Here is a 10,456-nt window from a genome sequence, read left to right on the forward strand (position 1 = left end):
AACTTGTCTGAAATGCATTCTCATGTTGGACAAACCAAAGGGAGCTTGCGGTGGGGTGAATTGGTGTACAGCTACAAAGGCATACGAGTGTTTTATGTGCACGGGCAGTGTAAGCTAAACATTGCTTCAGGTTTATTAGGAGGCAAGTCACATTTTCTCATGCAGACACAGCCCTACCTGGAGCCCCAAAATATGAGCGACTAGCTGCAGTTACAATATTTGCCACTGTTAAACATAGAAAAAACATAAAGAAGAGGGGCATGCAACTTCCCCAAATATAAAAGAACATTCAGGCTAAAGATGGCTGAACACAGGCTATGGCATAATGTGCAAAGCAGTTCGGAGTGGCAAGCACTCTGCACATGCACAGAGATGAAATTTATTAATTTTTATCCTGCCACTATGCCTTTAATGAACTAACACCTAACAAAGACATACTGCTGGTTTGTTTTTTCAGTATTGTCTGCACTGACTGGCAGTGGCTTTTCAGGCAGAGCTCACAGAATTGTAGAGTTGGAAGGAACCCTGAGTGTCATCTAGTCCAACCCCTTGCAATGCAGGTATCTCCTTTCTTGTAACTTGAAGCCATTGGTTTGGGTTTTCCTACCCTCTGGAGCTGGAGAAAACAGGTGTGCCTCATCTTCCATGTGACATTGAGATCAAATATCTTCAGTCTCCTGCTCCAGTCTTCAGTCTCCTGCTATCCAGGCTAAACATACCCAACTCCCTCAACTGATTGTCTTGTAGCCTTATATTCACATTCTGGATTTTATTCTGAATGCACTGTTCCCAGTACCTGTTGTTTAATTGTTCACAATTAAAAATCTCCTAAAATCAAATTCTTTCACTCCTCAGAAACTGGCATTCAGAAGTACACTGCCTTTATAGCTAAATGAGAGGAGAGACCTCTTTGCCACCAGCTTCCCTAATCTCCTTTTAAAGCCATCTAAACTAATAAGAACACCAAAATATGAAGTGCAATCTGGGAGAAAGCGAGAGAGAGATCTGTAGAGGGCCAGCACAATATTATGGCCAGATTAACAGCATGTCTGAACAGCTGCTACAAACAAATGGACAATAGGCAAGTTTCCCAGCTGGTGTCCCTGCCCCCCCTTTAGTTGCTGCAGATGTGGAAGCTGTTGCCAAGGTACTGTGGTGACGTCCACTGATGGGTCAATTCACTTGCTGCTTTTGCTCATTTGATTAATTGCCAAGAGTCTTGCTTCCCAGCAGAACTGAGCATATCTTTGTCAACTAGGGGAAGTGCTGGAGCTCAGTGGTAGAGCACCTGCCTTGCATGAAGAAGGTCCCAGGTTCAATCCCCAGCATCTCCAGGTAGTGATAGGAGAGACCCAACTAACAAAGAGCATTTCATCTGCCTGGGAAGCTGCATACTAACCATTTCCTAATATTAGAGGTAACCTACCCTTTTGTAATTAAGGGAATTCAGGAATAGATTTCCAGTTGTGCAGAGAAAGGTTTTTTTTTTTTTTGATTGAGGATATCTTCCTCAAATCAGCAACTTCTGGAAAATTGTTGGGTCTTGTAAGTTGCACAATGAAGTCTGGAATAAAGAGCAGACACCTCTCTTAGGGACCAAGCAGGCTTTCTCCCTAAAAGACACCTAGCAGACAATGTAAGGAATGTGATAGACATTTTGGAAAAGCTAGAGGTGAACATAAACACTAAAGCAGTATTGATCTTTGTGGACGCGGAGAAAGCCTTTGACAATATTTCTTGGAGTTTTATGATAAAGAATCTTCATGGGATGGGGGTAGGTCAAGGTTTTGAGAATGGTATGGCTGCAATATACTCCGAACAAAAAGCTAAATTGATTGTAAATAATGTAGTGACGGAGGAACTTAAGATAGAAAAAGGAACACGACAGGGGTGCCCAATTTCCCCATTACTTTTTATTTCAGTCCTGGAGGTGTTGCTGAATATGATAAGGGAAGACCAGCAGGTCAAAGGAGTGCAGGTCGGAGCTAAACATTACAAGTTAAGAGCGTTTGCAGATGACCTAGTATTGACTTTGCAAGAGCCAAACACTAGTACGAAAAGGGTTTTAGAAATAATCCAACTGTTCGGCCAGGTGGCCGGATTTAAGTTGAATAAACAAAAAACCAAAGTCTTAGGAAAAAATTTAACAGATACAGAAAAGGAGAAGTTTCAAGAGGAGACAGGGTTGACACTGGTTAAGAAGGTTAAATACCTAGGGGTCTATTTGACATCTAAAAATGTGAATTTGTATAAAGATAATTATGAAAAATGTTGGTCAGAAATCAAAAAAGATCTAGAAATATGGTCAAATTTGAAATTGTCAATGTTAGGCCGAATTGCTGTGATTAAAATGAATGTATTGCCTAGAATGTTATTTTTGTTCCAGACCTTGCAGATTCTGGATAAGATGGAATGTTTTAAGAGGTGGCAGAAAGATATCTCGAAATTTGTCTGGCAGGGCAAAAAGCCCAGAATTAAATTTAAAATATTGACAGATGCTAAAGAAAGAGGGGGTTTTGCCCTGCCGGACTTGAAATTGTACTATGAGGCAGCAGCATTTTGCTGGCTGAAAGAATGGATGCTCCTCGAAAATACAGACATCTTAGATCTGGAAGGTTTCAATAATGCTTTTGGTTGGCATGCATATTTATGGTATGATAAAGTCAATAGTGCCTTTAAGAATCACATTGTTAGAAAAGCATTGTTTAATGTTTGGACAAGATATAAAAATCTCTTGGAAAACAAAACCCCTAGATGGGTCTCACCAGTGGAGGCCAAGGCAGTGAAGAAACTCAATATGGAGGTCGGATGGCCGAAGTATTGGGAAATCTTGGAACAAGATGGAGATAAGCTCAAATTGCAAAGTTACGAGAAACTGAAGCACAAGATACAAAATTGGTTTCAATACCATCAAATAATGGAATTTTTCAAACAGGATAGGAAAATTGGCTTCCAGATGGAAAAATCAAAATTAGAAACTGAATTGTTAGAACCCAGTACTAAGAACTTATCTAGAATGTATAATTTGTTGCTGAAATGGAGTACACAGGATGAAACAGTCAAATCAGCTATGATTAAGTGGGCACAGGATGTGGGTCATAACATCATGTCAGATGACTGGGAATGGTTATGGAACACCGGTACCAAATTTACGGCGTGTAATGCCTTAAAGGAAAATATTATGAAAATGGTATACAGGTGGTACATGACCCCAGTCAAGCTGGCAAAAATTTATCATCTGCCCGATAACAAATGTTGGAAATGTAAAGAGACTGAAGGTACCTTCTACCACCTTTGGTGGACATGCCCGAAGATTAAGGCTTTCTGGGAAATGATCTATAATGAAATGAAAAAGGTACTTAAATGTACTTTTTCCAAAAAACCAGAGGCCTTTCTCCTGGGCATTGTCGGCCAATTGGTGTCAAAGAGGGATAGAACTTTTTTTATGTACGCTACAACAGCAGCAAGAATACTCATCGCAAAGTATTGGAAGACACAAGATCTACCCACTCTGGAAGAATGGCAGATGAAAGTGATGGACTATATGACATTGGCCGAGATGACAGGCAGAATCCGTGACCAAGGAAAAGAGACGGCGGAAGAAGAATGGAGAAAATTCAAAAGTTATCTTAAGGACTATTATAAACTTAATGAATGTTAGAGTGTTGTGGTTTTCAGGAACAAAGGGATACAGTGATATAAGGTCAGAGTACAGAGATGACTAAGATGACAGAGGTTGGAAAGTAACAATTGGGAGTTGCTATAAAATTATGGACATTGGGATGCAGAAAGGGGGGGTATGGGGAAGTCCCAGAAAAGAGGTTGATGAAAATACGCTATGAAATTATACATGTATGTTTGTCTTTTTAAGTGTTTGTCTGTTTTCAAAAATTTTGTAAAACCAATAAAAATTTTATAAAAAAAAAAAAAGAGCAGACACCTCTCTGCCCCACACAAAAGGTTTAACAGACAGGCAAAAATCAAACAGTTCTCCTCACCATTGCAATACACCCAGAGGAAATCTGCCTCTGTTGCAATTCTGTAACACCATTCAGATATAAAAGCTTCCAACAGCTGCTTTACTTGCCTGTGCAGCAACCAAGTCTTGCTGCTGTTGCTGCTGTAATAAGGATTCTTAACTAGTACTGGCAAAAAGAAAAAAGAATGTCAACACACCTCCAGATACAGAAAAATCAGTACAGTAGATTGTCATGTTTTGAACAAGCAGGGTGCAGGGAAAGAAGATCCATATACGTGAAAGCATTTTCTGTTTATTTTTAGAGTTGTTAGACAGACAAGACGGATGGAAAACTGGAGTGGTGAGACTATATTATTGGGGAGTAGCAGAGCCAGACCTGAGGCAGAGATGCAATGTGGGATGACAATGTTCTGAGCCTGTGCACTGTCTATCTGGCGTGATGGATTCTACTTGCCACTTTCTCCTTGTCTGCTGCAGCTTTCCCCTTTCTTTTCCTTTTAAATCCTCTTACGATGTGAAGCAGGGAAGAAAGGCACTGTGTTATTTTAGGGTAAGTGATATTAGGGCTTTGTGCCACTCACACGCTTAAATCTCCAGAAGGAGGCAGTGCAGAGGGGTACAGGCAGTGAACGCTGGTCCAACAGGGCAACAGGGCAACTGCCCTACCAACCTCAGTGTATCCTCACTCAGTCCTGCCTTCTTATTTACAACCAGTCCAGAGAATGTCACTGTCTATCAGTTTCCTCCTTCTGAGTCACAGTGCTGCTCTTGTAGAACTCAGCAGGGAAGAGGAACATGGCAACAAAGGTACAATTATTTCGGTCTGCCTGTCATTGACTATGATTCTTTCTTCTTCTTCTTCTTCTTCACCACCACCACCACCACCACATTTATATACCACCTTTATCTTCCAATGATCTCAATGTGGTGTACATAGTTCTCCCCATTTAACCCTCACAACAACCAGTGAGCTTCAGGGCTGCAATCTTGGTATATACCTGTGGCAATCACACAGGGTCCCCAGACATTTAACGGTCTATTGATCCCTGTGCCACCACTGTGCTTGCTTCCTTGCTGCCACCAACCCATTACTCTCGGGTAAAACACTGAGTCCAGACAGTTGTTAAAATTGAACCAAATAAACAAGTTTATTTTATAAGCATTAACAAGTTTATGGTTTCTCAGATAATATTCCTGTCAGTTTATTAACTTTAGTTTCTTTACCAGCCTATACCTTCCTAATACTTTCTGACTGATTATATCAACTGTTTGACTGACTCCTCTTAACAGATTCTCTCACTCTCTCACATCAGACTAGCCCAACCCACAGACTTATCCTCTCTGTCTCTTCTTTAACTCCAGACTGACTTCTCAACCACCCTAACTCTAACTCCTCCCCTTGGGTTCCCATTGGTTAGTCATTTTACAATTAGTTAACCCTTTCCTTATGAACCCAGTATGATGTCACACACCTAGGAGGGCAAATGCCACATAACCCACCAGCAATGTTGTTGGGCAGGTGTAGCTATATTCCCCATGGCTGTGAGAGCCTACATGGACACACTACAGGACGATGCAGAATCAATTTTCTGTGAGCTTTTATTTTTTGAATGAAATCAGTTTCTTGAGAAGTACACACACATCTAGACTGTGTGTAGACCACATACAGAAAGCAAACACTTGGTTTTCATTGATTCTAAAATTAAATGCCATGTGTGTGCAACCCAAGAAAGGAGAGTAGGAGAGCAGGAAGGGCCATGAAGATGCCCATCAGAAAGTATTCTCAACAGAAGAATGAGCAGACACCTAGTTCACCTGGATACAGCCTTCTCAACTATAGCGAGACAACTTGCAATTCAATGTAAATTATAGCAATTTCCAGAGGGGCAGCCACGGTCTTCTATGTCACAGCTATGAGTCTTGTAATGTTAATGTAAAGCGCTCTGAGACTGTTACTTAAATTATAGTAGCTATTTCTAAACCAGCATATGTAAATGTTATGGAAATCAGTGTCCTATTTTGTCTCCCTTTTTTGTGATGCATTTCCTTTTTTTTTGGGCAATGCATAAGTGCCCCCCAACGCCCCCTGAGGATTGGCAGTGGGATCCCCAAAGAGGCTGGTCCTGGTACATAGCCCCTATCTATCACAGCCTGCTGATGAGTTCCCAGCTCCTTGCAGTTCCAAGGAGGCAGAAAAAACCCCAAACAAAGAGGGTTATATGTGGCTTATGGACTGCATTTGACTAGTGTATGCGTGTGTGACAAATTATACAGGGCTGTCCTAATTTATAAATAGCTATCCTCCAAGCGCTTGCCATGGTGATTTCACTTTTAAGAAGCAGCCAAAACTGGGCCAAAGATGCCTTCAAGGTTCACCCTTCCTGATTCCTCTCCCCACCCCCTTGCTTCCCTGATTGAAGCCAGTTGGACATGATAAACGCCAGTGCTTTGTTATGGCTGAAATGGAGTAAATGGTCCCCCTCATTTACAGCCGTTTGCCTCTTGATCTATTTATCCATCTATCAAGCTATAACAAGGCATTAAATCTGTTGCTGCTATGTGCACACATATCATTTAGGCACTGCAGCAGGAGCTCCGCAATTGTTAATACCAGCCTGTTAGCGTGTAGTGATTGGGTGTTTGTCCTTTAATTACCCTGCCAACAGAGCACCTACTCAAGGTCACTTGAGTTACTCTTAAGAGATGTTCAAACCATTCTTTTGCACTCAAAGCCTGGATAGATTAAAAAAGTGGCAAAGAAACAGATTTCACAGCTGCCCCACCCAATTCTCTTTCAATGGATCTGAGGCTCTATCCATATTATACATTTAAAGCAGCATCATGCTGCTTTTAACAGCCATGGCTTTCCCCAAAGAGTCCTGGGCACTGTCGTTTGTTGAGGGTGATGAGAGTTGTTAGGAGACTCCTATTCCCCTTGGAAAGCTACAAATCCCAGAGGTCTCTAGGAAAAGGGAATGATTGCTAAACCATTTTGGAAACTGTAGTTCTGTTTATTGTTAAAGCACTGTAGTATAGGGACATGGGTCATTTACTAAAAATAACAGTGTGGTTGTTTCTATATAATCTTCAGCATGACCTTCGAAGATACAAGCTGCTTAATGACCATTTGATCACTTATCTCCTTAACCCAGTCACTTAAGTCTCTGTTGGCGATCCCCCATGTCTCAGATACAGATCGCAACTATTAGAAGTTGTGCCTTCAGTGTTGGTGGCCCAAGCATGTGGAACTCCCTCCTGACTGAAATTAGACAGGCACCTTCCATGATGAACTTCACCAAACTTTGCTTCCCCCAAACAAGCTCTTCCTGGAGTTATCCCTGAGAAGGTCTATTTGTGATCAATCTCAAGCCATTCATATTTATCACAACAAATCAAACCTCCCACAACATCTGGATTCAGAGTTGGTACAAACTGCTTTGGGAGAAATCCTGGGCAAATATGAGAAATTATAAATGATAGCCTTCCAGCAATAATTCACCAGCAGGAGAGGGGAAGAGGTGACATTTGTTAGGTGGATTATTAATCATTAATGATTTGTCCAATGCTAGTTATATGGTACCTGATGTTTTAACTAGCATTTTTTGTGTTCAATGAACTGTGTGTAATCACTGATTTTTTTATTATTGTTAAACATAGATTCCTGTTCTTAAGATACATGTAAAACAAGGAAGAGGAACTAGCATGTTGTCGATTGGGATGGGAGGTGGGCAGGTCATCAAAGACATTGGTCACAAAGTGCAAATTTCAGTTCCCCTCTTACAATCTAGGGGGGGAAAGTAGGGATATATGAATGCACAGGTGACTTTGTGGTATGTAAGAAAAGCCCAGCTGAATCAGACCCAAGACAGCTGAAAAGGGGCAGTTGGTAGAGCATGAGACCCTTAATCTCAGGATTATGGGTTCAAGCCCCATGTTGGGAAAAAGATTCCTACCTTGCAGCAAGTTGGACTAGATGACGCTTGTGGTCCCCTCTATGATTCTATGAATAGGCTCCCTGCTCAACTGACATCTAGTATTACCCATTCTCCACCGGCCTATAGCAGATTGGACTTTAAGTCCTCTCCATCTGCTCTGCTCTTCCTCTCCTTGAACTCTTTCCATTCACGTAGAATGGACTCTACTCTGTAAAGAAGTAATGTTGCTTTTCTTCCTCCTCCCACCAAATCCCTTTTCCTTTTGTGCCATGCCTTTGAGAGTGAGGAACAGGATGCTTTTATTACTACAGTACTAGTAAGCAGCCCTAGGAATCTTTTGGTGTTGTTGTTGGTTTTTTTTGCTGAAGAGTGAGGTGAAAATACTTCGGATCAATGAATTACTTGAGTCTGTTAAGAGTTAATAGAGCACTGCCCATGAACCTCAGTCTTAGTCAGCCTCCACAAATCCCAGGGGGTGACTCCTCCAAGTGTTGCCTTGGTAGAACTGAGCGGAGAAGAAGATGAAGGCAAAACTAGAATTAGTTGGCTCTTCCTGACTTTGGCTGTGCCTCCACTTACCATTGGTCTCCCTGCCTTCCACCCTACCAGTCTCAACAGGCAGCAGCCATCACTGCTTGAGCCCAGACTCACTTGAGCCCCTGGAAAATATGTTTCAGAAACAGTTCCTGGCTTCGGCACATGTAAAACAGAAATGACAGGAAAGAGCACCTTTGAACATGTGCAAAGGGCCTCCATTGAATATGTCTCCTTTTAAAAAACACCGGGTAGCATGTGCATATCTCACTATCTGATATGCGCAGACAGACCTTGTGCTTACTCAATGCAAAGACCACATTTCTTCTTGGGAATGCCACAGATTTTAGGGAAATATCCACATCCTTTAGCTTGGCAGAGCCCTAAAACAAACTCATTAGCTTGCTTGCAGAATTATGTATGTATAAGCACACATGCTATTCATTGTACGACAGACCAAAAGAATGTTTATTTGCCTCATTTTCTCCCAGCAACATTATCACCAGGGTACAAGTTCAGCATTCAGAATCGTCCTAGTTATTCAATGCTGATGTGTAATCATTGCACACAGTAGCCACTCACTCATGTGTGAGAAAATCAAATAGTTCAGTGTCTTTGATCTCATTGCATTTCATTGGTTCTGTAATTTATCGGGCTGCTAAATGAAAGTGGAGCTCTAAGGTTTTGCCCCCCCTTCCCCCGTCGCTCCTTTGAGTTGAAGCCTGTGCTCGTGTTATGATGAGCTTGGGCTTCTTTTTAAAAAGTTGCTTGATGATCATTCTATGGTTTGGGGTTTCAAGAGCACCCTCCTCTCCCACCCAATCATTTTGGTATGATTTTCCCCTCCTTGTAAAACAAATGCATCTTGGATGGCAGCAGCTGTCTCCCCAAAAGGAGGAATAAAATTTCCTGTCTGGATTGCTGCATTTAAAAAACAACAAAAACAAATGCAGATAGAATACTCCTTGAATATAATTCTTGTTAAAAAGAAGCAAATATTCTAAAGCAATTTTATAGTCATGCAGCATGCCTTTGAGCAAACTTATAAATTCATGGAAGAAAAGGCTATCAAAAGCTAATAGCCATCATAGCTATGTTCTGACTCCAGTGTTGGAGGTGCAGTATGCCTCTGAATATTGGTTGCCAGGAGTCACAAATGGAGATAGTGTTGTCAAACCCAGGAAAAGAATAGAGACTGTGTGGCGGAGTAGTTAGAGTACTGAACTAGGACATGCTGGATGATATACCCTCTTCTGCCAGGTTGCATGCCCACAACCTTAGACTTCTCCTGCACAGAAGTCATCACTGCTCTTCCCTTTTCATGCCTCTCCTGGTTCTAGGAGACAGTGGGGTGGGGAATCTGCTTACCCATCACTCACCTGAACCGCCCCTTCTTCCTCCGCCACATTCTGTGTGGCTTCCTCCACCTTGGACTGCCCTGACTCTCCCTCCTCCCTTGACTCCTGCCTTATGAGTGGCACCCCATAAATCACTTAGTCCCCTCTCCTGGGTCACTCACCTGCTCCCCTGCCTCCACCACACACTCTTTGGAGCCCTGCCAGTCCCTGACATGCTATTGCACAAGGACTTAAGAAGACCCTGCTGGATCAGGCTAGTGGCTCATCCAGCTCAGCGTCCTGTTCTCCCAGTGGCCACCCAGAGTCCTGTAGGAAATCCTCAAGCAGGATCCAAGCGTGAGCATTGCTGCAGAAGCAAATGACTTTGCTGGATATAATAGCCCACTGATTTCCTCTGTGTTTATATTGTAAGTCGCCTTGAGATCACTTGAATGAATGAATAAATAAATAAATAAATAATGAAGGTGACCATCTGTCCATTCTACTTTTTTGTTACTTCAAACCTGTATTTCTGAAATTCAGGCTTGAACTATAATTAGCCAACATAGACATTGTCCAACATAGACAATGTCAGCTGGTTTTTGCTCAAGCATGTGCAAGAACTTCCTTTTTTGTCATCTCTTCTGAGGTGTTTTTGAAGACTGCACTCA

The sequence above is a fragment of the Podarcis bocagei genome, assembly GCF_964188305.1.
Source record: "Podarcis bocagei genome assembly, chromosome: 10".
Classification (NCBI taxonomy): Eukaryota; Metazoa; Chordata; class Lepidosauria; order Squamata; family Lacertidae; genus Podarcis; species Podarcis bocagei.